At 41.4% G+C, this 26207-nt stretch overlaps 1 pseudogene; it reads left to right on the top strand.

Annotated features, from left to right (window-relative positions):
- The first annotated feature begins 14962 nt into the window (after positions 1-14962).
- On the top strand, positions 14963-24885 carry LOC140733987 (RNA-binding protein 25-like; annotated as a pseudogene).
- Positions 24886-26207: the final 1322 nt, after the last annotated feature.

Genomic DNA, 26207 nt, shown 5'->3' with positions numbered 1-26207 from the left:
TTAACAGTGTTTTAATGTGTTGCTGCTTTTTTCTTTTTGAAAAGTTATATTTTTAAAATGTTTAAAGCAATTACAAATTTTTACATGTATTTGTCAGAGATACAAGCCAGCATCTCCTGTGGAAAGCTGTTATAGCATTTCAGAAGCAGTTCCTCAGCAATACACTAGCTGGTACCCTATAAGCACGGAAACCTTGCAATCCAATGGGTCATCCAATTCCAGGATGGCTAGAACTTTGTGTCCTTTCAAAGGTAGTAATACATTGGGAAGAGCCCAGAGTTGAACCAGATCAATCATCGATTAGGCATAAACAATTCCAGTACTGCATGTCAGCAATAAAGTTAATCTGTGGGCAGGAGAAGCATAATGTCATAGCAACATAGCAGGCAAATGATTTTTACATGATAAGGACAGGCACGTAAAGCATCACAGCACAAAGTCTCAGTTATGTCTATGTCTTTGTCAACAGAGCAGGAAAATAGAAAGGTGCTCTTGTTTTCTTGCCGTCTGGTACTCCTCCTCTTCTTCACCCACTTCCCTCACCTTATAGGGTCATGGAGTCATGGAAGAGTACGTCACAAAAACAGGCCATTCAGCCTAACTAGGCAGTACCAACCCATTTAAATTTCCTACTCCCATCAAGCTCCAAACAATGCTGCATGACCTGCTGAGCTCCCCAAGCATTTTGAATGTTTTGCTTGAGGTCCTCTTCCAAAATTACTCATGGGGTACTTATTTTTCATAGTACAGAACCTTATTATTCTAAGACGTTGCCTTTGGTATGCAAAACATAGTCATTCTTTGCCACAATATTCAAAGCATTGATTCTGTCAATAGTATATTTTCCAAGTCCTGCTGACCTGGTTGATGGATTTTGCATATCTGCTTTAATGTTACAGTCTGATGTACAGTTCAAACTCAGAGCGGAAAACTAATGGGGCAAATGAAGAACAACTCTGCAGATTAAGGGTCTTGATTCATAATATCAACAGACATTTCTCTCTAGGGGTCCTATTGGACACTGTGAGCTTCTCAGTATCTTGATTGTTGCTCCAGATTCAAGCATCTTCAGTCTCTTTTGTTTCCTAAAACAAATGTTATTCTGCAAACCACTGTCCGGGTTATACATTATGAATATACAAACTAATGAATAATGAATCAATCTGAGCACATGTTGGTAAACATACCTGCTGAAAAAGCATTCATTTGAAATAAATAAATATTTTGATGAAATGTTTTAGTTAGAAAACATGACATTTACTCGATGTGCAAAATGAGGTATACACATCACTGAGGACCTCACTTGGTCTGTACATACCGGCTGTGTGGTGACAAAGGTACAACAGTACCTCTTTCACCTCAGATGGTTGGAGAAGTTTGGCATGAGTCCCCAAATCCTAAGGATTTTCTACAGGGGTACAATTGAGAGCACCTTAACTGTCTGCATCATGCCTGGTATGTACTTTCCTCAATCGCAGGACTCTGCAGAGAGTGGTGCGGAGAGCCCAATGCATCTGTGGATGTGAGCTTCCCACTATTCAGGACATTTACAGTGACAGGTGTGTAAAAAAAGGCCGGAAGGATCATTGGGGATCTGAGTCACCAGAACCACAATCTGTTCCAGCTGCTACCATCCAAGAAACAGTAACGCAGCATTTAAGCCAGGACCAACAGGCTCCAGGCCAACTTCTTCTACCATACTCTCAGACTGATTAATTTACACTGACACAATTGTATTTCTAAGCTATATTGACTGTTCTGTTGTATATCTTTATGTACATTCTATTTATTACAAATTACTATAATTTGCATATTGCACATTCAGGCAGAGATATAACATAAAGATTTTATATATGTGAAGGTTGTAAGAAATAAAGTCAATTCAAGTCAATTCATTTGGGAATAAGAAAAATGAGCTGTAAGTAGGCAATGACTACAAATTTCTTTTCCGGACAAAAGGTAGGTATAATTCTGATTACTGAATGACTGATGACTAGATTCTGCTGGTCACCTATTTGATAACTTTTACCTAAAGAACCTTCAGTCATTGTTCTGTATAATACAAGCAATTTTGTTCTCATTGTTCTCCATTTTTGTAGTGTAGCTGTTAGTTATTAAAAGTAAGAAAAATAACATTGACAAAAACTCATCAAGCTGAAACAGTTGCAAATAAGGCAAATCCTTGTTTCTTTGAACATGATTCCCTTGTTCTAGTTAACAGAATTGTACAGCCATGCAAATCCTCTCCATATGAATGGCTACAGAAATGGTAATGTTTTAAAACTCACTTGACATGCAGCATCAAATCTGCCATATTCCACAAATCTCTACCAGAAGAAAGGATTAGTCATTAGCTTGCTGCTCTGATCATAGCTGGGCAGTTTATTGCCACGCATTTGGCAGAAAGTACGTAGTAGTATTTTCTTTGGGGGAAACTCAGTGGCATTGACATTTACCGCCAATAAATCTTGTGTGGATTGATTTGGAATGATTCAGTTTGATGGACGTAGCATTTAGTGCAGTCATTCTTTTAGCAATAATGTGACAATAAGGCTCTTAACTATCCCAGAGCAAGGTAAAATATGATCTCCAATCTAATGAATACACTACTTACCTTTTCCATGAAGACCCAGGTGGATACAAATTGCAGATTCATTCAGACAAGCTTAAAGTAAAGGCCACAAATAAAATTCAAATCTCTTTTTCTCCTTTTTCCTGGGGAAAGAAATTGAAGGTTGTTGCCATTATTCCTTTTGGATCCTGTATGCCTTGAGTATTGTTACCTCATTCAATATAGGAGTATATTTCTCACTTTTCGCCCCAGTTGGATACTATATCTAATAAGCTACATGTTGAGCAGGTTCCCTTGGCCATACTTCAAATGCATTCCAAAAGTGTGTGCACTGCTCAGGTTTCAAGTGGAACAACAAGTCTTAACGTGCATAACAATTAACCCTGTGCCTGCGTTCATGCACGTCTGTGATTGTGTGTGCGTGTGTGTGGGTGTGTGTGTATGTGTATGTTGTTATGTACCCCTCGGGTTCATATTTTCTGTGGACTGTCACTTTAAAACGCCAAGAGAATGAGAGTGACTTTTGGACACTATTCAAGCTGCTTCAGAGAGAGAGAGAGAGAGGTGGAATTATTTGATGGACAATCAATGTTACGGTTTCTCTGCAGCTTGTTTTGAATACGCAAGGACACACAGACCCAGATAGTCAGAGTCAAGATGCATTTGGTCAATGAAAGACACCAGTGAGTCGATCACTGGATTAAACTTTCAGTAGCTCAAAAGAGGTGAGTTGAGATCAATCCAGAGAATTGATAAATGACTCTCACAAGTTTCTGCAACTAGAAGACGTTTGCAGAGAAGAGAAGAGAGGAGAGAATGGTTTCAAACAGAAGAAACCTAGTGACAAAGTATCACTGTTTGGACTCTCTCTCCAAGTAGCCCGTGAGGGGGAGTTTGTTTCCATTCGGCTACGAAAGTGTGATTGTCTCTTAGTTAATCCATAGGATGGAGGGGAAAACCTTTGTGAATACCACGTGTGTGTTTACCCTTTGCCTGGGTGTGGTAGTTCAATGAAGAAAGGCGCCCCTGTGGCAAATCACTGTTGGAATTATTTTGTATGTCTAGGAACTGGATAAGTGGCTATCACGTTGTGTGATTGGGGTAACCTTGTGGAATCTACCTACCTTGTCTAGGTGGTAGTTCCCTGGAAGAGGGTCCCCTTTGTGATAAGCTACTGTTGGTGATAATCCATACATGGATTCTGTTTGAGTGTCCTGTGGCCACCACTTTGAGATGTCCCGTAGCTGAATTCAGGTGTGGTACCACTTGTGTTGAAAGGATATTCGTTGAAGATCACACACATACTTTGTGTGTGGAGTGGAACAACTTCAGAGATAAAACCTACTGCTATTCTTACTTTGTATTGCTGTCATGGAATCTGTGGAATATCGATGTAATTGCCTTCTCACAACATTCTCCTTTGAATTACAAACATCTCGCATCAACTAACCTATGCATTTGAACTGAAGTGAACTTTGTGACATTACCATCGTAAGACTGTATCTCTTACCATCTAAGCTTGAAGAAGTTTGGGGATTTATATATTTACACCTATATATGCATAATACCGTTAACTCTTGATTTGCCTGTTTTAAGTTACTATATGATGTAGTTACTAATAAAATAGTGTTCTGTTAACAGCAAAACCAGACTCCGGGTGTGTTCTACTGCTGCTGATACTTTTACAGGGTTGTGTGTATGTGACGGTGTGTGTATATGCACATATGTATCTGTGAATATTTCTCTGTGTGTGTTTCTGTGCTTGTATGTGTGCAACTTTCCTGTGTGTACACACAATTATCTCTTGTATATGCATGCATGCCTGTGGTTGTGTGTGTACCTGTTCTTATATCTGGGTTGTGTGCATTCATTTGCACATGTGTGAGTGTGTCTGTGCTTGTGTATGTGTGTACATGTGCTTTTTGGGTATGTGGGGATGGTTTTGGGAGAGAGAGGTGAGTTAGGAGTTAGGTTAGGGCTTCAGGGACAGGGATGTGTGGTTACTAAAGGAATTAGAAGACAGGGCAAAGACTTAGGTTTCCACTGTGTGTTTGGAGGATAGTGATGCAACAACAAAAGATATGGGATATCTGCAAATTGGGCAACTATGCCCAGCTGAAAGAGCAGTGCGGACGGAGGCTGGTGGTTCTTCCAAGATTACTGAGTTGTCAGCATGTTTCGAGGTCAAAGTTCCTTGCAGGCAGAAGGAATGTGGTTTGCTAATCAGTGAGACCGATGTTCCAAGGCCTAGTTATCAGTGTCCTGTCATCCATGACATGACACGGGTCTTGTGGTTGATGCTGAGGGTCAAAGTCCGAGATTCGAATTGGAAATTGGAAAGTTGAGGCCCATTGGTCTTGGCCCCAGGTCCAGAGATCTTTGTGAGTCCACTGGGGTAGTCATTTGCCCAATATCTGCCTTTCCAAGTCTGAATCCAATTTAAGAACACATTCCACAGGAGTTGAGAGGCTAAAGAATATGGACAATCATGCAGTATGAGGACTGTGTATGTGTGTAGCCGGGAGGGAGAAAGATGCTTATTTTACTATTGTTGTTTAGTTGTCGTTGATGTTCTGCGTTGTTCTGCCAAGCCCTGTGGGCATGCTGTGTTGGCACCAGAATGTGCGGCAACACTTGCGGGCTGCCTTCATCACACCATTAGGTGTGTAGATTGTTGACATAAACAACTTATTTTACTGTATGTTTCAATGTACACATGATAAATAAACATGAATCCTGAATTTTATCAATCAGTTCCTAGCTATTCCTTTCTTTCATACCCTCCTTACCACCTTATGCGATTAAATAACGTGCTTGTCTAGCAGACAGACAGATTGCTATTTTTCCTCTACCCTTCCATCCAGATAAAGGGTGTTGAGCTGTAACATACATTTTTCTCAATTGTATATTTCTCCACTGTACATTTTTCTCTACAGACGCTGCCTGATCTGTTGCCTTCCTCTAGTAGTTTGCATTTTGCTCCAGGTTCCGAAATCTCCAATCTCTTGTGAATCGGCCTGAATGGAGCCAAAACAAAAAAAATAAATAACAGGAGAAGCTCAGAGCAATCTTTGTTCTTTTCAATCAATCATTTCCATAAACACTGAGGCTGGAGTTTTCTTTTAAACTTCCAATTACTAGTAACAGGATTGCTTCCCTTCTCTCACCTTTTTATTCTGGCTTCTTCCTATTTCCTTTCCAAACCCAATGAAGTGTCAGGGCCTGAAATGTTGACTGCTTATTCCTTTTCATAGATGCTGACTGTGCCTGACTTGCTGAGTTCCTCCAGCATATTGTGAGTGTTAACAGGATACTAAGCTTGTAACACATATCATATTTAGCAGACATATTAATTTTGTCCAAGACTAGATTGAGGGTAAAGCAACTTGTAAATACATGCAGAGAAAACATGAATAGCAGCCCACTCTGCTTCCACATGACCACACTTTTACCATTCAGTTTGCTCATAAATAATGACTATTTTTGGCTGAAAAACTTCAAAAATGTTTATTTAAGCATATTCACAGGCTCAGCATGGTATCTATATCGAAAATGATTTGAATATGTTAGTCCTTTCCTTCAAGAATAAAACAGAATCTTCATCAAAAATTAGAAAGAAATAGCCATGGTCAGCTTTTCACAAATAAACATATCTTACTTTACCATTGACTTTGCAGATGACATATTCAGTGAAAGAACTGGTGAGCTTCAGCAAACACAGAGAAGATGAGGAGTGAGGGCTCTCTCCAACTTCTCCCTCCTCCTCTTCCTCACTGTACTTCTACTCCTCAGTTGCTCACTTAGCGGGTGATGGCAGAGAAGGCTGTTCCCTCGGTAAACAAGTTTCAGCAGAATGCATTACACTGGCATAAAACTTGGGAGTTTCTGTCAGAATGCTTAGGGCAGTGAAATTGCTCCTTGAAGTGTCCATGGTTTGCTCTGTTACTATTTCTGAGACATCATCTCTTTTCTTGTGTCCATTCTGCAGGTTGAAGACTGGAGTCTAAGATTAGCTTTATTTGTCACATATACATTGAAGCATACAATGAAATGTGTTGTTTTGAATCAAATTAAATCAGTGAGCATAGTGTTGGGCTTCCTGCAAATGTTTTCACTCTTCTGGCTTCAACATAGGATGCCCACAACTTGCTAAACCTAATCGCACACCTCTGGAGTGTGGGAGGAAATTGAAACACCTGGAGGAAACCCATGTGGTCACAGGGACAATGACCATGGCAGGAATCGTATTCCAATCTTACAGTTGGCGCTATAATTGCTTTACTCTTACTGCATCAACAAATAGTGCTTGGAACTAAAACTGCAGATGCTGAAAATTGGATTTCAAACAAAAATGTGGGAAACACTCAGCTGGAGTGGTGGCATAATTGGAAGAAGAAGCAGTTGTAATCCTTTTGTTAGAATTGGGAGATAAAAGATACAAATTAGCCTTAGGCTGCAATAAAGTGGGAAGGACCATACAGGACAAAGGGAATGTCTCTGATTAAGTAAGCCTCTCTTCCTGTCCAATCCTGATGAAGAATCTCTGCTAAAAACATTGATGGTTTATTCTTCACCATACATGCTGATTGACTTGCTGAGTGAATAAATGTTCTGGGATTTGTAAGCACATTGAATCAGTGATCGAAAAAACAGACATTTAGTGTAGTGCATGGGAAGCAAGTTGTCAATTTAGCCCAGCATGGTTTAGTTCTTTTTGCACTTGTATGCATCTGGAGAAGTGAACCACCATAATCCATATTTGAGCATTGTAGGTGGAGAAGTGGTCTTCAAACCAAAGGATTTAAGTAGCTGGTCCTGTTGCATTTCTGATTAATCATAATTCATCGGTGGGTTTCCCAGTGATAGGAGTAGCCAATGAATATCAAAGAGAATTTCCAATACCCATTAGGAGGCATGTTGACATTTTATATAGCTATTTTCATCCTTCAGACCTCCTGGCTGTGTGGTGCTTGCCTACTCTGCTAAAGTTGTAGCAATTGACTGAATTCAGCAAAGGTTGCCTTATTGCAGAAATCTCAAACATTGGATATCTCTGAGATTTGAGATATTGCATGTATCTTGAGTGGACACTGGCTTCTGCATTTGTGCTGTTTTCTTCTTCCACCCTCTAGCTATGGTGCTACTTTTGTGCATTTCTTCCCATTCTTATAGTCACTCTCAACTCCAAAAGAAAGGCTTTCTAAGGCCACCATGGACAAATGGTTCATACAGAAGCCTCATAGTTAATAGAAGTTCTTCAACATCAAACAAGTTATCTGATTTAGGGTTTAGAAATTTAAACTAGTTATGGAAATTTATAATTCTCTTGTGTAGAATTCGCAAGACTGAGCAAACAAAATTAACCAGCAATCAACTGTCAACCCTTGAAAAAAATGAGGTGAGTTGATGCACTGAATGCTGCATGCAATTTGTTGACATGATTTGCTTGTACTGCTTATATTTCTGCAGTATTAAACGTACACAGGCTGAATACATAACTAAATATGATGTCTAGTATGCTTGAAATTAACAAAGATTCAACACCCTTTTGATTAGCCCATTACATCTCCAACTCCTTATGCCAAGCGCAATGTAAGCTCAGTAATAGTAAGTGTCTAATTTTATTAGTTCACATTGAGATCAAATGATTAAGCCAAAAATGCAAGTTTTTCAATCCTGAAATTGATTAATAAACATTATTTTTATGAGTTTTATTCTGTAATATGGGATTGTAATAAATAGTTTACCATTCATTTTAGGAAAGCTAGCATATAAGAGCAAGATATAATGTTGAGGCTTTAAAGGATTGGTCAGACTCCACTTGGAGTGTTGTGGGGAGTTTTGGGCCATTTACCTGAGAAAAGATGTGCTGGTATTGGAGAGGGTCATATTGAGGTTCATGAAAATTATTCTGGCAATAAAAGGTTTAACATATGAGGAGCATTTGTTGGCTTTGACCTGCACTTGCTGGAGTTTAGAAGAATGAGGTAGTCCATTAGAAAATAAGGGACTATTTATATTGAAACTTTATAAAGACCTGGTGAGGCCTCACTTAGAGTATTGTGAGCAGGTTTGGGCCCTAAGCTTAAAAAGAATGTACTGAAACTGGAGATTCAAAGGAGATACATGAAAATAATTCCAGGATTCAATGGTTTGTCATATGAAGAGTGTTTGATGGCCTAAGGCTTGTATTCACTAGAATTCAGAGGAATTAGGAGTGTCATCATTAAAATCTATTGAATGGTAAAAAGGCCTTGATAGAGTGGATGTAGAGAGGGTGTTTCCTATGGTGTGGGACTCGAAGGCCAGAGAGCACAGTGTCAGAATAGAGGGACATCTTTTTAAAATGGAGATGAGGAGGAATTTGTTTAGCCAGAGAATGGTAAATCTGTGGAATTCTTTGCCATAGACAGCTGCAGAGGCCAAGACTTTATGTATATTTAAGGCAGAGGTTGATGGATTCTTGATTGGTCGGGGCATAAAAGGATGCAGGAAGAAGGGAAGAGATTAGGACTGAGAGGAAAATTGGATCAGCCATGATAAAATGACAGAGCAGATGCTTTGGACCAACTGGCATAATTCTGCTCCTATATCTTATGGTCTTATGGTCTTATATATTGCTGAATTGAAGAAGTTCCCTGAACATTGTCCATTCAGTGATGGGCTTAATGATGCACTAAGATTTTGTTGAGTCTGTGGAATCTTACAAGAAGATACTCAAAAATAGCTTCTAATGGAAGCACAAGTTACATTTAAAAGACCAGCTGGAACTGCTGTATCAATGGAAACTGCAGCCAGTGATGCAATTGAGTTGCAGTCAGGAATGAAAGTGAATATAAACAAAATTGCAATATCTAAACAGACACTGGCCTGGCTGAACAAATTGTATTACCTGTGTGGCAGTGGCTCACATACACCAGAACAATGCAGGTTTAAAGTTGAAACAAATGGATAAGCAATAACATTCTAAAACTAAATAAAGATAAAATTGAAATACATTTGGCAGGTCCCAAAATCAAAAGAGATAAACTTCTTGATAAACTTGGCAACTTGTCTCCCCTTGTAAAGTCAAAAGTAACTAACTGGGGAGTAATCCTTGATTCAGATTTGAATTTTAAATCCCACATTAAGAATGTGACCAGAGCAGCACTACTACACAAAAAATATTGCAAAGGTACATTCACTTCTGTCATGTGATGACACTAAAATATTAACTTGTGCCTTAAAATTGAACAGACTAGATTACTACCGTGCAGTATTTACTGGCCTGCCAAAACAACCTATTGACAAACTTCAACTCATTCAGAACACTGCTGCTAGATTTTAACCAAAATCAGGATAAAAGGACATATTCCTCCCATACTAGCTACACTGCATTGGCTTCCTGGGTCTTTTAGAATTGATTTTAAAGTTTTCTTACTTGTTTTTAAAGGTCTTCATGGTCTGGGACTGGAATACTTCACAGAATCATTTTTGTTTTATAATCCTGCTCGAACTCTCAGGTCTTCTTCCACTGGTCCCTTAAACTTAAAAACTCTCCCTCAAAAGATAATTGGCAGATCAGCTTCTTTGAACTATGCTCCTAAACTGTGAATTTCAATACCTAAAACAGTAAGCAATGAGGATATGCTCGACACTTTTAAATGCCAGCTCAAAACTGATTTATTTAACCTTGCTTTTAACAAACATCCTTTTTTAAAAACATGCATAAACAGAAATACTGTATATTAAAAAAGAGTGATGTAGTGTCCAAAGGTTCAATGTCCATTTCGGAATCGGATGGCAGAGAGGAAGAAGCTGACTAATCTTAAAGAAAGCTAAATATATATTTTAAAAGTGCATCTGTATTCTTATCTTGTGTGAGATGACCTGACAATGTAATAAATGTCTAGGAATAATTTAGAGACTTTCAGAAATGATTGCCACCTGATAAAGGAAATATAATGTTATTCTATCAGAGATCTAGACTGGTCGATTGTATAAAATGGCACAAGGAATTTATAAATAGTGATCGTTTGTTACTTAATTAGATGGCAAGATGGTGCCTACATACAATGCTCCTTTGGTCGACATTTTTTGGATAGATCATGAAACCAATTATCTCATTTCTTTTATGTCTTTTATGTTTGTTTTTCATCTTGAATGTCATTTTGGAATTGTTGGTGCCTGTGATTTGCGGCTTGGATTTTGCCTGGTGCTCCAGTGCTCTGCTGTCAGCGAGAAGATTCAGGGAGGTAGGTTGTGACATGGGGCACGAGCCAATGTTCAACTCCATTTTACTGATTAAAATGGAGAGGGAGATTGCAACATTGAGGTGACTGTGGAAGTTTGGAGATCGTTTGGGTGCTTCAGTCCACTGCAGTCTCTGAGAAGATTCTGGGAAGCAGAGGCAATGTGCACAAACCTCATAGTGGGCAGGATGCAGGATGGGCTGCAAGCTGAAGTTTGACTCCATTTTGCAGATTAAAACTTCCATTGAGCGCCAAATAAAGCAATGAGGGAGACTGAAGTATTGAGGGCAGTGCAGAGGGTGAGTGCTGGCTGCTGGAGTTTTGATTGCTCTGTACTGGAGAGTTGAGAGCCTGCAGCTGTGCCTGGAGGTTGTTGCCAAGGTTTTCTGCGTTTTGGATGTGGACCTCGACTGAAGACTTTTTCTTTCAGTCTTACAGTTTTTTTTTAAATATTCTGTGGTTTGGCCCAATCTTGCTTGTTTTTTTGTGTGGGAAGGTTGATGTGCCTGTTCTATTTTTGTTCTTTTTTGTGTGGGAGGAGGGATTTGGGGATTTTTAATGTGGGGGTGGGTGGTATTTTGGGGTTGATGATCGCTTTGCATTTCTTTTCTTTCTTAACTTCATGGCTACCCAGAGAAGAAGAATGTCAGAGTTGTACACTTTGGATAATAAATGAACCTTTGAACCTTTAAACAATGTTTACATATAGCATATCACATAATTAACAATTTGATATGTATTATGGTATTGAATCACTGAACACTAGCATAAAGGTGAATTTGCATACTTTCCAAATAAATGATACATCCTGCAAATCATACACTCAATATACATCACAAATATTTTAACAAAGAATAGATAATTACAGCTAAAATTTAAACTATTAATGCAATCTACTGAGATGTGATGTATTTTACTTAAGATGATGTTTCTTCAGGTTGATTTATATAAATTAATTTATATAAAGCTTACAAACAAACACATTAATAGGTGACAATGTCTTTTATACAGTATCTGCCTTGTCTTTTTAAAATAGAGTACATGTCCTTATTCCTTAATTTATCTGAGAGCCAACTAAACTAGTTCTTCTGGAAGAAGAACTTCTTTAATTCACTTCTTCAATGTTTTCTTTTAATTTCAAATATGGTTTTGCGGAAGTTGGAGCCTGCAATTTACATTTTGGTGGTGTGTTTATTGGCCAGTTGAGCAATTTGGTACCTTGCTGCAGTGGCGGTGCTGAGGTGGTGCTATAGCACCACCAAGAAATTACCTGAAATTAGACATACAAATTGCATCTGCTTTCTGTGTATAGTTTTGAATACAGCTTGTTTCTCCAGCTGATCAAGTGAAACAGCGCCCCCAATTACCATAGCACCCACGCAGTAATAAAATCATAAACTCTGTCCTGGTCTAAGGTCAGATCTACTCTACATTTCTGCTTATTCGTTCGTTATCAATGTCTTGCCGTCGCTGTCCTCACTCAGATCAGTTAAGCTGATCTAAGATCACTTAAGGTGGTGATGTCACTCACTCTCACTCATGCGAGAGATTGATAGTATACATACATTGTGCAGGATCCAGGCGCAGATCCATGGTCTCACGAGCCTAATGGATGCCACACATACACATTGTGCTTTCACAAGCTAGCGTGGGCCAGGCACATGCATTATTTTGGCTGGCATGAAAAATGGATAATTTTTAGTGAGAAAACGACTTCATCCCGAGAAATCAGTGGTGTCTCAGCCTGAGCCTGTCCTAATTTAAAGTGACATGTTGTCAGGGTCTGGTCCATAATCCGCATTCCGGGTCTTGATCCGGTCTGGGGGCTCCGGACTCCGGGTCCTGCAGTTGTCCCTCCCGTCACTCGTGATCTAGTTAGGACCCTCCTGGCTCAAGGAGACACACCTGTGACTCATTGAGCTGCAGGTGTTTATAAGGGGCCTTGGGACTGGGACCAGGTGGGTGGTCGTTTTGTTCTGTTTCCTGTTCTCCGCTGGCTCCGAAATCTTCTCTGCATTCTGTTATCCTGCCCGGGCTCAGATCGACTCCTCATCATGCTTCTCTGCCCATACCAGTACTGCCGGGTTGATCCTCTCCCCCACCTTTCTGCCAGCCTTTCCCGATTTTCCTGTTATCATGGCTGTTGTGTTGGTCACCCTGAACCTATGCCCGTTCCTACCTCTTGCCTCCGTCGGGCAGACCTGGCCGGTCTGCCGCTGCCTGGTGGGAGTTCTGCTCCGTTTTCCACTTCCGCCCGAACCCTGGGATTGTGCCCCGCACCCACCTAGGTGTTCGCGTCGTGCCCAGGCCTCCAGTGTTTCCGCCTGGGAGGTGACCCTTCCTGGGATATATGTGGCCCGCCCAGGGAGGGCTCTCCGCCACCCTATCTAGCCACCTAGACCTGCCTGAACCCCAGGGACCTGTCTGCCTGAACCCCAGGGACCTGTCTACCTGCCTGAACCCCGGGGACCTGTCTGCCTGAACCCCGGGGCCCTGTCTACCTGCCTGAACCCAGGGACCTGTCTACCTGCCTGCCTGAACCCCGGGAACCTGTCTGCCTGAACCCTGGGGCCCTGTCTACCTGCCTGAACCCCGGGGCCCTGTCTACCTGCCTGAACCCGGGGACCTGTCTACCTGCCTGCCTGAACCCCGGGGACCTGCCTGCCTGAACCCCGGGAGCCTGTCTGCCTGAACACTGGGAGTCTGTCTACCTGAACTCGAACTCCGGGAGCCCGCTCCGCTCTGCCTGCCTGAACTCCGGGATCCCGCTCCGCTCTGCCTGCCCGAACTCTGGGAGCCCGCTCCGCTCTGCCTGCCCGCTCCGTTCTGCCTGCCCGATCTCCGGGAGCCCGCTCCGTTCTGCCTGCCCGAACTCCGGGAGCCCGCTCCGCTCTGCCTGCCTGATCTCTGGGAGCCCGCTCCGCCCTGCCTGCCGGAACTCTGGGAGCCCGCTCCGCTCTGCCTGCCCGAACACCGGGAGCCCGCTCCGCTCTGCCTGCCCGAACACCGGGAGCCCGCTCCGCTCTGCCTGCCCGAACACCGGGAGCCCGCTCCGCTCTGCCTGCCCGATCTCCGGGAGCCCGCTCCGCTCTGCCTGCCTGAACACCGGGAGCCCGCTCCGCTCTGCCTGCCTGAACTCCGGGAGCCCGCTCCGCTCTGCCTGCCCAATCTCCGGGAGCCCGCTCCGCTCTGCCTGCCAGAATTCCGGGAGCCCGCTCCGCTCTGCCTGCCCGATCTCCGGGAGCCCGCTGCGCTCTGCCTGCCCGGGCTCCGGGAGCCCACTCCGCTCTGCCTGCCTGAAACTCTACCTACCTGAACCCCAGCTCTACCCTTTAGTGCCATGGCATCCTGTCCTCCCCCTAGTACTTCAGTGTCTGCGTCCTGTGTTTGGGTCCATCCAGCCGCACTCCTGACACATGCAGAAAGAAGTAAGTGGGTATGAGGATGGCAGCTGTTCATTGAAGGAGTGTGAGGGCGAAGTTGAGGAACAAGAAATGGAGCGGGATTCAGAAGAGAACGTGGATGAAGCTGCTCTTAGTGCTAGTGGGAACACTGTTAGTGATGTTAGCCAGCAGCCTGAGGAAGGACCCCCTCGGCCAGCATCGCAACGGTTTGTCAATCAGCAAAGGAGTTCTATTCGTGGCTGGTTTGACCTGTACTCCTGGCTGGAATATTCGATCACAAAAGATACTATGTTCTGCTTCTCATGCAGGCATTTCCTGTGTGGAGGACATGGGTTCCATCCTGAGTCTACCTTCACTGTCACCGGTTACCGCAACTGGCGGAAAGCTACAACAGCTTTCAAAACCCACCATGTAAGTGCAGCTCATAAGTTTGCTATGGAGGCATGGGCCAAATTCAGATTGAGAAAACAAGATGGTTCAAGATTGGGAAATGTGCTTGATAAAGGACATGCAAAGAAAATCATGAGTATATGAGAGCAGTCCCAGCAACTCCCAATCTCTATGCTATACTGTGTGCCAAGGCATTACCCAGCCAGGACACCAGGAGGATGATGGATCTGGCTATCGGGGAAACTTTGTTGAGTTGCTCAGTGAAAATTGGGCAGTTTGATAGACTGTAGCTAAAAAAAATAGAAGACAATCCTGGAAATGCAAAAAACACCTTTCACGATATCCAAAATGAAATTATGGATATTATGGCAGATATGGTCAAACGTCAAATAAATGCAGTAATAAAGGAGGCTGGACATTTTGCCATCATGGTGGATGAAAGTAAAGACTTGAGTAAAAAGGAGCAAATGTCCGTGGTGGTGTGGTATTTGAATAACGAAACAGTGCTTGAAGAATTCTTGCACTTCACTCCAGCAGACCAGTTGGACACAGAGTCACTTCTTAAAAGCATTGAACAGACACTCGCCCAGTGTGTTATTGATAAGAATGCGTGTATAGGTCAGTGTTATGACGGGGCAGCAGTGGTGTCCGGGTGCAATGACGGGGTACAAGATGGGTTCAGGAAAGAGGTCCCGCAGGCATTATATATACACTGCCTTGCTCACAGACTTAACCTTGTTTGAGTGGATGTTGTGAGCAGTGTACAACAAGTGGGTGAGTTTTTTGAAACTGTGTATGCGCTTTACAACTTCTTTTCGAACTCTGTTGCCCATGATCTTTTCATGAAGAAACAGAGAGAACTGGAATTAACTGCAGAGCCCGTGGAGTTGAAGAAATTGTCTGATACACGCTGGGCATAGCTGTATACAGCTTTGTGGGCTATAAGGAAATCAACCCTTGCCATTCTAGCTACACTACAAGATATAATGGGTCAACCAAAAGTACAGAGGCCAGAGATGTAAATGGACTGTTTGATGAGCAGTTTGCTTTACTTCTCGCTCTGTTTGAGGATTTATTCTGAGTCACCAAGTTCATGTCAGACCAGCTACAATCTCCCAGTTTGGAACTTTCATCCGCTTTGGACTTGGCTCAGTCTGTTATCGATACGCTCCCAGCAAAATAGGGAGAGGAATCATGGAATGAAATCCAGGCAAGAGCTAGGGACCTGTGCATCAAGGCCGGTATACAGAGCAGACCACATGAAAGGAGACAGGCCCAGCCACCCCGCCGCCTACATGATTTTGTTGTTGAGGCCCAAACCGAAAGCATACCTGTCACATCCTCTGATGACTTTTGCAAGCACTGTTTCTATCCGATTATATACTGACTTCTGACTGAAATTGGAAAGACAGTTCTCAATTGAGACTGGGGATGTTCTGACTGAAGTCTCTGCATTGAGCCCAAACACAAGCTCTTCCTAGACAAGAATTGTCTTTGGCCAATGGCTCAATACTATGGAGTGACTGAAGTGAACCTGACTGCAGAGCTACATCAGGTTCGGCATCTGCTGGAAGCAAAACAAAAGCAAGGACAGACAGTGAATGACACAGTGGAATTTCCAGCTCTAATGAGACCCTACCGCAATATAGATATAGATTTATACAAACTAATTCGCATATCACTGACTGCCTGTGACAACTGCCTCATGTAAGTGGAGTTTCTCTTGCCTCAGACGCCATAAAAACTACCTAAGGAATAGCAGCGGCGATGCTCGGAACAGCAACTTGGCCCTGTTGGCCATAAACAGCCGGAGGACCAAGGGGCTTGACTTCCAGAAAATTACTGATGCTTTCGCCACCAATCACAAGCACAGATGGATTGTGCTTCTCTGAAAACATCAATGGGGAGCGCAGCTATTTTTAAAAAAATTTGGGCCTAGACTAATGCCGATTATAATTATAATTTTGTGGTGGATACCCCAAGTCCTTATGCTTCCTGCAAATCCTAAAATATTACATTTACTGTTACTAAGCCTACTGGTTTTGCTTAAACTTCCAAACGGTGATTCTGTTGATTTTTGTTTTAAATTCAGTAGCCGAATTAATTGAAGTGTTGCATGGTCAGAGTACGATTTGTCGAACTCCTGGTAAAGCCTTGCACCTGTCGTTTGCCTTATTTGATGTTAATAATGGTGTATCTTTTGGCATTGTCTGTCTATGTAATGCGTATAGCATGGACATTGTTGGTTAGTGTTGTGGTTTTCAGTTGAAAAGCACGCATTTGACGCTGATTGTGGGATTGGTGCGTGATTCATGTTGTGCGCTGTGGATCGGATGCTCTGTTGGTTTGTTTGTTTATGCTCTGTGTAGTCCGGGTTCTCTCTGATGCTGTTGACCTGTCACAGTTCACTTCTATATTAGATCTATCAATTGCTGTTGCTTGTGAATCAACAGAGGCATTTATAATAGGCACATAATGCTTGAAACTGACTTTTGAACGTCACACGTCTGGTCTTGCGAATACATATTACCATACAGTACATCCCTCAGCACCATCACCGAATAATTCAGCCCCACTGTAGCACCAGCAAGAAAAAAATCTCTGGTGCTGCCAGTGCCTTGCTGTCTCTGAGAGCGTTCGATGAAGCTTCGAATGAAGTGTGCACCCTCGGGGCTAAGAAGACTAGAACCTCAAGCCCATGATTGGCACCATTTCTCATTGATCTCACAGATTAAAATGTCAAGGAAGATTGAAGTTATCGAGGTGAGTGCAAAAGTTGAGCTGGTGTTCAACACTGTGTACCAGCCTCTCGTTCACTGCTCCCAAAGGAAGGTTGCGCCATTTGAATGGTCCCTCTCTCTCTCTCTCCCCCTCAATGCAGCTGGAGGATCATGCTGGAGTTCTGGGCTTGGGAAAGGTTTAATTGACACAATCTGTGGATTGGTCTCTGTAGTTCACGTGATGATGTGTTTCTGATTTCTGGTCACTCCTTTTCTTGTTGCTATTTTGGGTGATTTTGAATTTGGGTGGCCTGAAGTTAATGAACACTGAGCTGAACTGAATGTGCCTGGACTCTTTTGATTTTGTGCTTTATATTCTGTTTTTTTCTCTTTTTTGTTGACATTTGTGCGATTTGTATTTCATTGCATGTGTGTGGGGGGGTCGGGTGATGTCTTTCTTTGAATGGGTTCCACGGATTTCTTTGTTTTATGAGGGAAATGAATCTCCGGGTTGTATTCTGCATACGTACTTAGATAATAAGTGTTCTTTGAATCTTTGAAATTACACACCCGACCCCTACTAGAATAATGAAAATGTTGTGCATGTCCTTTCACAATGGGCTTCTGCTAATTGTAAATTTGCTGACATTATGCTGCCACTTTAAATTTTAACCTGTGTGACTTTACTGCACGGTCAAAGATCATAAACACATTAGACATAATGGAAGATTTCTATCCAAAGAACTTGGAGAAATTTCAAAAGAATTCCAAAATTTGATGACTTTCAAGGCAGAAGAAACTTGCTGACCAGCAGGAGATAAAGTTTTCAGCCTTCAAAGATAAATCATCTTGATAGAATAGAGATTGAAGCAACACTTTCAACTACTGGTGTTGTGTATTTAATATTTCAGTAACATGTGCGTAACCTTGTAAATATATTGTTTGATTAAGCATTCTTATTCAGTTCAATCATTCATTATATGTTACAGTGTCTATAGAGGGTATTCACACCTCCCTGGAAGTTTTTATGTTTTATTGTTTTACAACATTGAATCACAGTGGATTCAATTTGGCTTTTTTTGACACTGATCAATAGAAAAAGACTCTTTTGTGTCAAAGTGAAAACAAGGCTACGTCCACACTCGACGGAATAATTTTGAAAATGCCGGTTTCGCGTAAGAACGATAGGCGTCCACACTAGGCGTTTTTAAAAATATCTCTGTTCACATTGAAACAGATATTTCAGCAAATCTCCTCCTACTGCGCTTACGCAGAACACATCTACCGAAAACAAGCGACATGTTTGGTGTTGACTCTCGCTGTGGAAGTGCGCATCTGTGCAGTTACGGACTAGAAAAACTTAAACGACGGGCAGCTGTTGGCTCTCGCGCAGGAGGACTTAAAAGTAAAACAAAACAAATACTGGAGTGTATGGAGGCAACTGACAGGGAGTTCACAGACAGTATGAACCGGCTGATGACGAACATTGAAAAAATGACTAATTCTGTTGCATTAATAAATGTTAAATGTGTAAAACATTTTAAATGTTTTACATGTTGTCAAATGTGTAAAACATGCCTGCATCAGTATTATTTTGTATTTCCATATAATGTTACATTAGGCTGTTACACATCTATTGTCAGAGAAGTACTTGCATAAATAGGTAAACCACCTTCATATGAGCAAGGACAGAAAACAGGACAAAGTGAGTGTACTTATTTATTCAGTAAGTTATGGATCTAAGTATTTGGTGAGTACATTTCTAACTCTTCTAGCTTCAGTCTCATTGCCATCTGTTCTGAAATTGTTAGATTGTGTGTGGGGTTGCATTCAATGAAATGGCCCGTTGCCATCTGACATCATTTTCAGATTTCTCCGATTACCCCATCCACACTGATCTGCCCAAGCAGCGTTTTCAAAATTACGCACCCTGGACAGCGTTTCTGAAAAGCTCCGGTTTCAGGGGATGAAAATACCGTTTTAGTGTGTACGGAGGGTAAAAATCAAGAGACAAAGCTTTGGTTATGGATTTATCTGGTGTAGTGTGGACATAGCCCAAATCTCTACAGTGATTTAAATTAATTACAATAATAAAACACAATATAATTGATTGTATAAACATTCACCCCCTTCAAATCAGTATTTAGTAGATGCACCTTTACCCCCTATCTTCGCAAGCCTTCCAAGGCCAACTGCAGTGAAGGATCACCACATCATGATGCATCCATCACTATGCTTCATGGTAGGAATGCAGTATTTTTGATTACTTCCAACATAGTGCTTAGTCTGACGGCAAAACAGCTCACTTTTGGTTTTATCAGACCAAAAAAACTTCTTCCAGCTGTTACGAACCCTGTAACTGGGTATCTTACCAGCAAAGATAGGAGTAACCGTTGGAGTCTGATGATACTATTTTTAACAGTATTTATTAGTAAAAATACACAAAAATAATATCAATGCAAATATACAGATAATATATGTCATCAATACTAAACCTAAAAGTGCGGGTATAATAATAATCAATAAGAAATAAGCTCTATCGTTGTCTAGGGGATAATGAATTGTCCGATGGAAATATAAAATTCAGTTCAGTTCATGCAGGCTGCAGTAGTTGCTGATCACTGTGTTGCAATTGTTGGAGAGAGAGAGGGAGAGAGAGAGAGTAACAGCTATTGATTTGCCGACTTTCCTTTTACAATCTTGATCTGTCGATGTGTTGCTTTTGTGACCATTCACGTATGACCCCTCCGTCCTTTAGCTAGACCGTTCCGTGGAGGACTCGTCACCCAGGCAAGGGCGGACACACACACAAGCCCCCACCGGTCTTGTAGCGTCTCTCCTAGTGCTTCTGAGGGGTGTTTCCCCAGACCCTACTTTTATCCCCACTCACGGGGTCTCAGGTGTCCATCAGCTTGGGATGACGCAACACATGAACCAGCCTACTCTGGCTGCCCCCTGAGGGGTTTCAATGAATAGAACAGTACTCAATAAACAATTCCTTCTCCAAGAGACAATAGCAGTAATCAGTGGTTCCGTTCCGCTTTTGTTAGGAAGGGACATTCCACCTTTGTGTATCCCTGCGTTGTCTCTCTCTCATTACTGACATGAGCTGTTTATCTCTCTCATTTCCTGGGTATCAGACCCGAAATAATAGCGATTTTGCGATTCTCGAAAAGGGGGGAGCGACTTTTCACCCTTCTGCCCATCAGAGTTGCTCCTCATTCGTAACACAGCTGACTTCAGAGTCTCCCACATGCCTTCCGGCAAACTGTAGCCCAGATTTCATGTGAGTTATTTTGAACAGTTGCCTTCTCTTTGCCACTCTCCCATAAAGATGTGACTGGTGAAGCACTTGGGCAACAGTTGTATAGACAGTCTCTCCCATCTCAACCACCTGAAACTCCTCCAGATTTGTCATAGGTCTCTCGATGGGCTCCCTCACTAGTCCCCTTCCTGCACAGTCACTCAGTTTTTGAGGATGGCCTGCTCTAGGCAGATTTACAGCTGTGCAATATTCTTTCCATTTTTTGATGATTGATTTAACTTGATGATTGTACTCCAAGTGATATTCAATGACTTGGAAATTTTCTTGTATTCATCTCCTGACTTGTGCTTTTCAATAACCTTTTGGCAGAGTTGCTTGGAGTGTTTTTTTGTCTTTATGGTGTAGTTTTTGCTAGGATGCTGACTGTTGGACCTTCCAGATGTAGGTGTACTTTTACTACAATCAATTGAAACACCTTGACTGTACACAGTGATCACCAGATAACTAATAATGTGACTTGTCAAACCTATTGGCTGCACTGGTGATGATTTGGTGCATCACGTTAAGGGGAGGGGTTGTATATGTAATCAAATGTTTTGTGTTTTACATTTGTAGTCAATTTAGGGCACATTATAGAGATTTGTTTTCACTTTGAGATGGAAGAGTCTCTTACTTCTGATCACTGTTAAAAAGGCCAATTAAATCCACTGTAATTCAATGCTGTAAAACAATAAAACATGAAAACTTCCAGGGGGCTGTATACATTTGATAGGCACTGTATATGCATATATACGCCATCACACTACCACATGATACATGTGTGCCTCACTTAAAGTAAAAGCAAAGTTGACTCATAATTCAGATTCTTTTAAGTTAATTTGCTGTTTTGTCACAACAAGGTGTTTTTAAAATAAAACCTGGTGCAATACAGCAAGGAATAATCAAGTTTTAAAAAAATACAGCATGGCACATGTTCTTCAAGAGGGAAAACATGGTGGAGATTTTTTAAATAAAAGGCAGAAAAGAGAAGATTTCATGGGTCCATAAACAATGAGTACCAAGGTTACAGTAATCATTAAAAAAATCAGACATGGCTGGTTATTTTGAAAAGATAGATGCATTTGATTGCTCAACAGGTAACTTGCTTATGTATATTGAGCTAATTTGAAAGATTTTGAAACAAATAAAATACTTTATGAGAAACAAGCAGCAATTTTGTTGAGGGCATTGTGTTCAAAGCCACACAGTTTACTTTGAAAATTGACTGTCCCACCAAGCCAGCAGAAAAGATCTTTGTTGATATTATGAAATCAATGCAGGAAAATTTAGAAACAATGCCATTGCTGATAGCAGAGCACCTTAGATTTCATAAGCAAAAACAAAATAATGTGAATCCATTTCAAAGTATGGCTGAATTGCAGAGATTGCCTGAGCGTTGTCAGTACAATGATGGGCTTAGTGATCCAATGAGAGATAGTTTATTTCAGAATCAGAATCAGAATCAGAATCAGACTTTAATCGCCAAGTACCTATGCACATACAAGGAATTTACTTCCGGCAGATGTTGTCTCTCTGCTCATAACAATAATAATGATAGATATAAATGAAAATATAAATTATACATTCAGGTAATGCAATCCAAGTAATAGTTAGCCGACAGTTAACCAGCAGTTAACTGTTCAGCAAAGTGACCGCAGTAGGGAAAAAACTTCTTCAGTGCCTATTAGTCTTAGTCTGGAGGGATCTGAAGCGCCTACCAGACGGAAGCAGATCAAACAGTCCGTGCGCAGGATGGGAGGAGTCCTTTATGATGTTATTTTGTGGAATTTTACAAAAAAAATTCAAAAATGGCTCCTAAATGATGCCCAACCTACACTTTAAAGAGCAGTTGAAATTGCTCTATCAGTGGAAACAGCAGACAGAAACGTAATTAAGTTGAAGCCAGAGATATAATTGAGTTGTAGTCAGGAATGAAAGTGAGTGTGACAAAATTGCAGCATCTAAATCAGCCTGGCTGAACAAATTGTGTTACTGTTGTGGTAAGGCCTCACATACACCAGACCAAAGCAGACTTAAAGTCAAAACTCGCAAAAAATATGACAAAGATGAACATATACGAAGAGCAGTCTGGCAGACTAAAATATATTGTTGACATCCGGAAGAGAAAAAGCTAAAAATTCAAGCTGCAGTTTCAAAAAAGCACCTACCTGCATGCTGTTGATGAAAAATCTGATAATGTTGGGAGTGACACATGACTGGCTAACCTTGGGACTTGCAATGGACAAGCAATATGGCTTACACCAGAATTGCAAGGCAAATTAATTAAAATAAAATTGGACACTAGTTTGGCTGTTTCAGTTATTCCACAAAATGAGTTTCAACAATATTTCAAAGGTACCAAACTGAAGCCTGCTGATAGTCAACAAGGAAATTATACTAAAACAAAGATGCCACCTGTGGAAATGATATTCATAACAGTGAAATACAACAACTAACAAGCCACATCGAGCTTGTCTGTGGTAAAAATGGGAGGACCCGGATTGTGGGGGCATGATTGGCTGAGACAACTACAGCTTGATTGGAGATCCATCAACCATTTGCATGCCACATACCCTTCAATGAAGCCACTTGAAAGAGAAATATGAAAGGTACTCAATGAAGCCACAACTGTCTCCATGATGTACACCATGACTCTTTACATCAACGATTTAGATGAAGGCATTGAGAATAACATCAGCAAGTTTGCTGATGATACTAAGCTGGGTGGCAGTGTGACATGTGATGAGGATGTTAGGAGAATTCAGGGTGACTTGGATAGGCTGGGTAGTGGGCAGATACTTCGCAGATGATGTTTCATGTGAATAAGTGTGAAGTTATCCACTTTGGGAGTAAGAACAGGAAGGCAGATTATTATCTAAACGGTGTAAAGTTAGGTAAGGGAGAAATACAAAGAGATCTAGGAGTCCTTGTTCATCAGTCACTGAAGGTGAATGAGCAAGTGCAGCAGGCAGTGAAGAAGGCTAATAGAATGTTGGCCTTTATTACTAAGGGAATTGAGTACAAGAGCAAGGAAATCCTCTTGCATTTGTACAGGGCCCTGGTGAGACCACACTCGGAGTATTGTGTACAGTTTTGGTCTCCAGGGTTAAGGAAGGACATCCTGGCTGTAGAGGAAGTGCAGCGTAGTTTCACAAGGTTAATTCCTGGGATGTCAGGACTGTCTTACACAGAGAGGTTAGAGAGACTGGGCTTGTACACGCTGGAATTAAGGAGATTGAGAGGGGATCTGATTGCAACATATAAGATTATTAAGGGATTGGACAAGATAGAGGCAGGAAATATGTTCCAGATGCTGGGAGAGTCCAGTACCAGAGGGCATGGTTTGAGAATAAGGGGTAGGTCATTTAGGACAGAGTTAAGGAAAAACTTCTTCTCTCAGAGAGTTGTGGGGGTCTGGAATGCACTGCCTCAGAAGGCAGTGGAGGCCAATTCTCTGGATGCTTTCAAGAAAGAGCTAGATAGGTATCTTATGGATAGGGGAATCAAGGGATATGGGGACAAGGCAGGAACCAGGTATTGATAGTAGATGATTAGCCATGATCTCAAAATGGCAGTACAGGTTCGAAGGGCCGAATGGTCTTCTTCTGCACCTATTGTCTATTGTCTAACAGAGGGCAAGCAGTTGTTGGTGCCAGCCTCTGAGCTTCAGGTTGGAAAGCATATTGGACCGGGGAAGGACTATGCTGCTCACAAGAATCATGAAAGTGATGAAAGTAGTTGTCCAACTACAACAGTGTTCATAGGCAACATATCTGAGAAAGCTTCTGATATGTTAATCAGGAAGTTAGTTACTTGTAAAATGTAGCTTGTTTTTAAGCTGAGAGTTCAAGAAGCTCCAAGGAAGAAGCAAGCATTCGGCTTTTTTTAAGTTTAAAGAACTGGAACCTACTCCGTTTGCATTAAGGTTATTGCATGAACTTCAAGAGGGAGACCAAAAGTTGCTGTAAACGTAGATGCAAAGACCAAAGCCCAGCTACATGAATGGAAGGTGAAGGAGAAAGGAGATATGAAAACTAAGGATTTGTCAGATGATGTTGTGGTTGAGAAAACCAAGAGGAGAGATCAGATCATAAGGGGAACAATAGAAAGATTAATAAGAGAATACTCCAGTGAATTAAATGCACCTTCCCATGATAAAGGTGCACAAACTAGATGAAGAAAAAAAGGAAGGAGGGAAAAAAATGGCCAGAGTTATCAGAACTACTTCTTGCAGTCTCAGAGTCAGCTCCTAAAACCGCCATAGATGAGGCTTCAGGACCTGAGATCGTTTCACTGCCATAAGTCTCATCTGCCAAGTAAGGTGATGCCCCTTATCAGGAAAAATACGATCTCATATGAGTAAAAAAGCCATCACAACAATTAAATCTTTTGGCCTGAATGGGACAATTTTAAATTTACTATGCTGTGGATGTCTATGTATAGTAGATGTATAACATAAAGTACTGTGTATATACTGTAGATGAGATGCATTCTCTATTAAGTTGGAGCTTATTGCTAAGCAGAGGGCAGCATTGTGTATCTAATATTTGAGAAATATTTGAGTAATCTTGTAAATATATCAGTTGATTAAGCATTTACTTTCATTTCAATAATTCATTATGGGATATATGTATAAATACATTAATTACCTATGTCATCATGCTATCACATGATAGGTGCACGACTCCTTAAAGAAATGAGAAGTTAGACTCACACTTTGGACTCCAATGTCTTCCATTAAATTTGGTTAATGTTTTGAAGTTTCAAAACATAACAAGTATAACTGGTCCCTCCAACACAGGGGCTGCGTTCATTTTCACTGAATGCTATTTGTTCTATTCAAATAGGAGTTCAGACGCTGAATGCTAACATGTCTGCTTCCAGAATTAGGTTGAAGAAAACTGACCATCTGGAACCATCCAAAGTGTTCTCCAGTAGAGTAGTAGCAATAATATGCAGTGTGCGCTGCAAGAGAATTGTATCCTTTGCCAAACCCAGCTGTTTTGTCCATGGCTCCCAGGCTCTTTCTTCTCCTTTGTCTGCTCCTGCACAAGTGCAGGTGGAGCAATCTTTATCATTTTCATTATGTACAACTCAATACATTGGAATGTGGCTTAAAGCATTTTCAACAGCCAGAATAGAGATTTACATGTTTTTAGTTGAATGAGTGCACAGTTGCCTCAGATAAAATTGATGGACAAGCTTGTAGTCTAAGTGTGTCCACGTTGAATCAGGTTTTTCAGCCAATTCATTCACACTGCCTGAGATGTCTAGTTACACTAATCTCATTTGCCCATATTTGGCTCAAATCTCTCCATTCCTTTCCCATACATGTTTCTGTTCAAGTGCTGGGATTGCTTCTATGATCTCCTTTGTCATCTGGTTCCATATATTCACTAATTGCTGTGTGAAACACTTGCCTCTCAGATCTCCTTTAAATATTTCCCCTGACAACTTAGAAGTATGTTCTCTAGTTTGACTCACATAGTCTTGGAAAAAGAATATGACTATTTACCCTATCAATGCCCCTCATAATTTTATAAAGTCCCGGTGAGAATACTAGTGAATACAAACTCTTGTAACTTA

The sequence above is a fragment of the Hemitrygon akajei genome, chromosome 10, assembly GCF_048418815.1.
Source record: "Hemitrygon akajei chromosome 10, sHemAka1.3, whole genome shotgun sequence".
Lineage (NCBI taxonomy): Eukaryota > Metazoa > Chordata > Chondrichthyes > Myliobatiformes > Dasyatidae > Hemitrygon > Hemitrygon akajei.
This window is presented reverse-complemented; position numbering and strand designations above follow the sequence as displayed.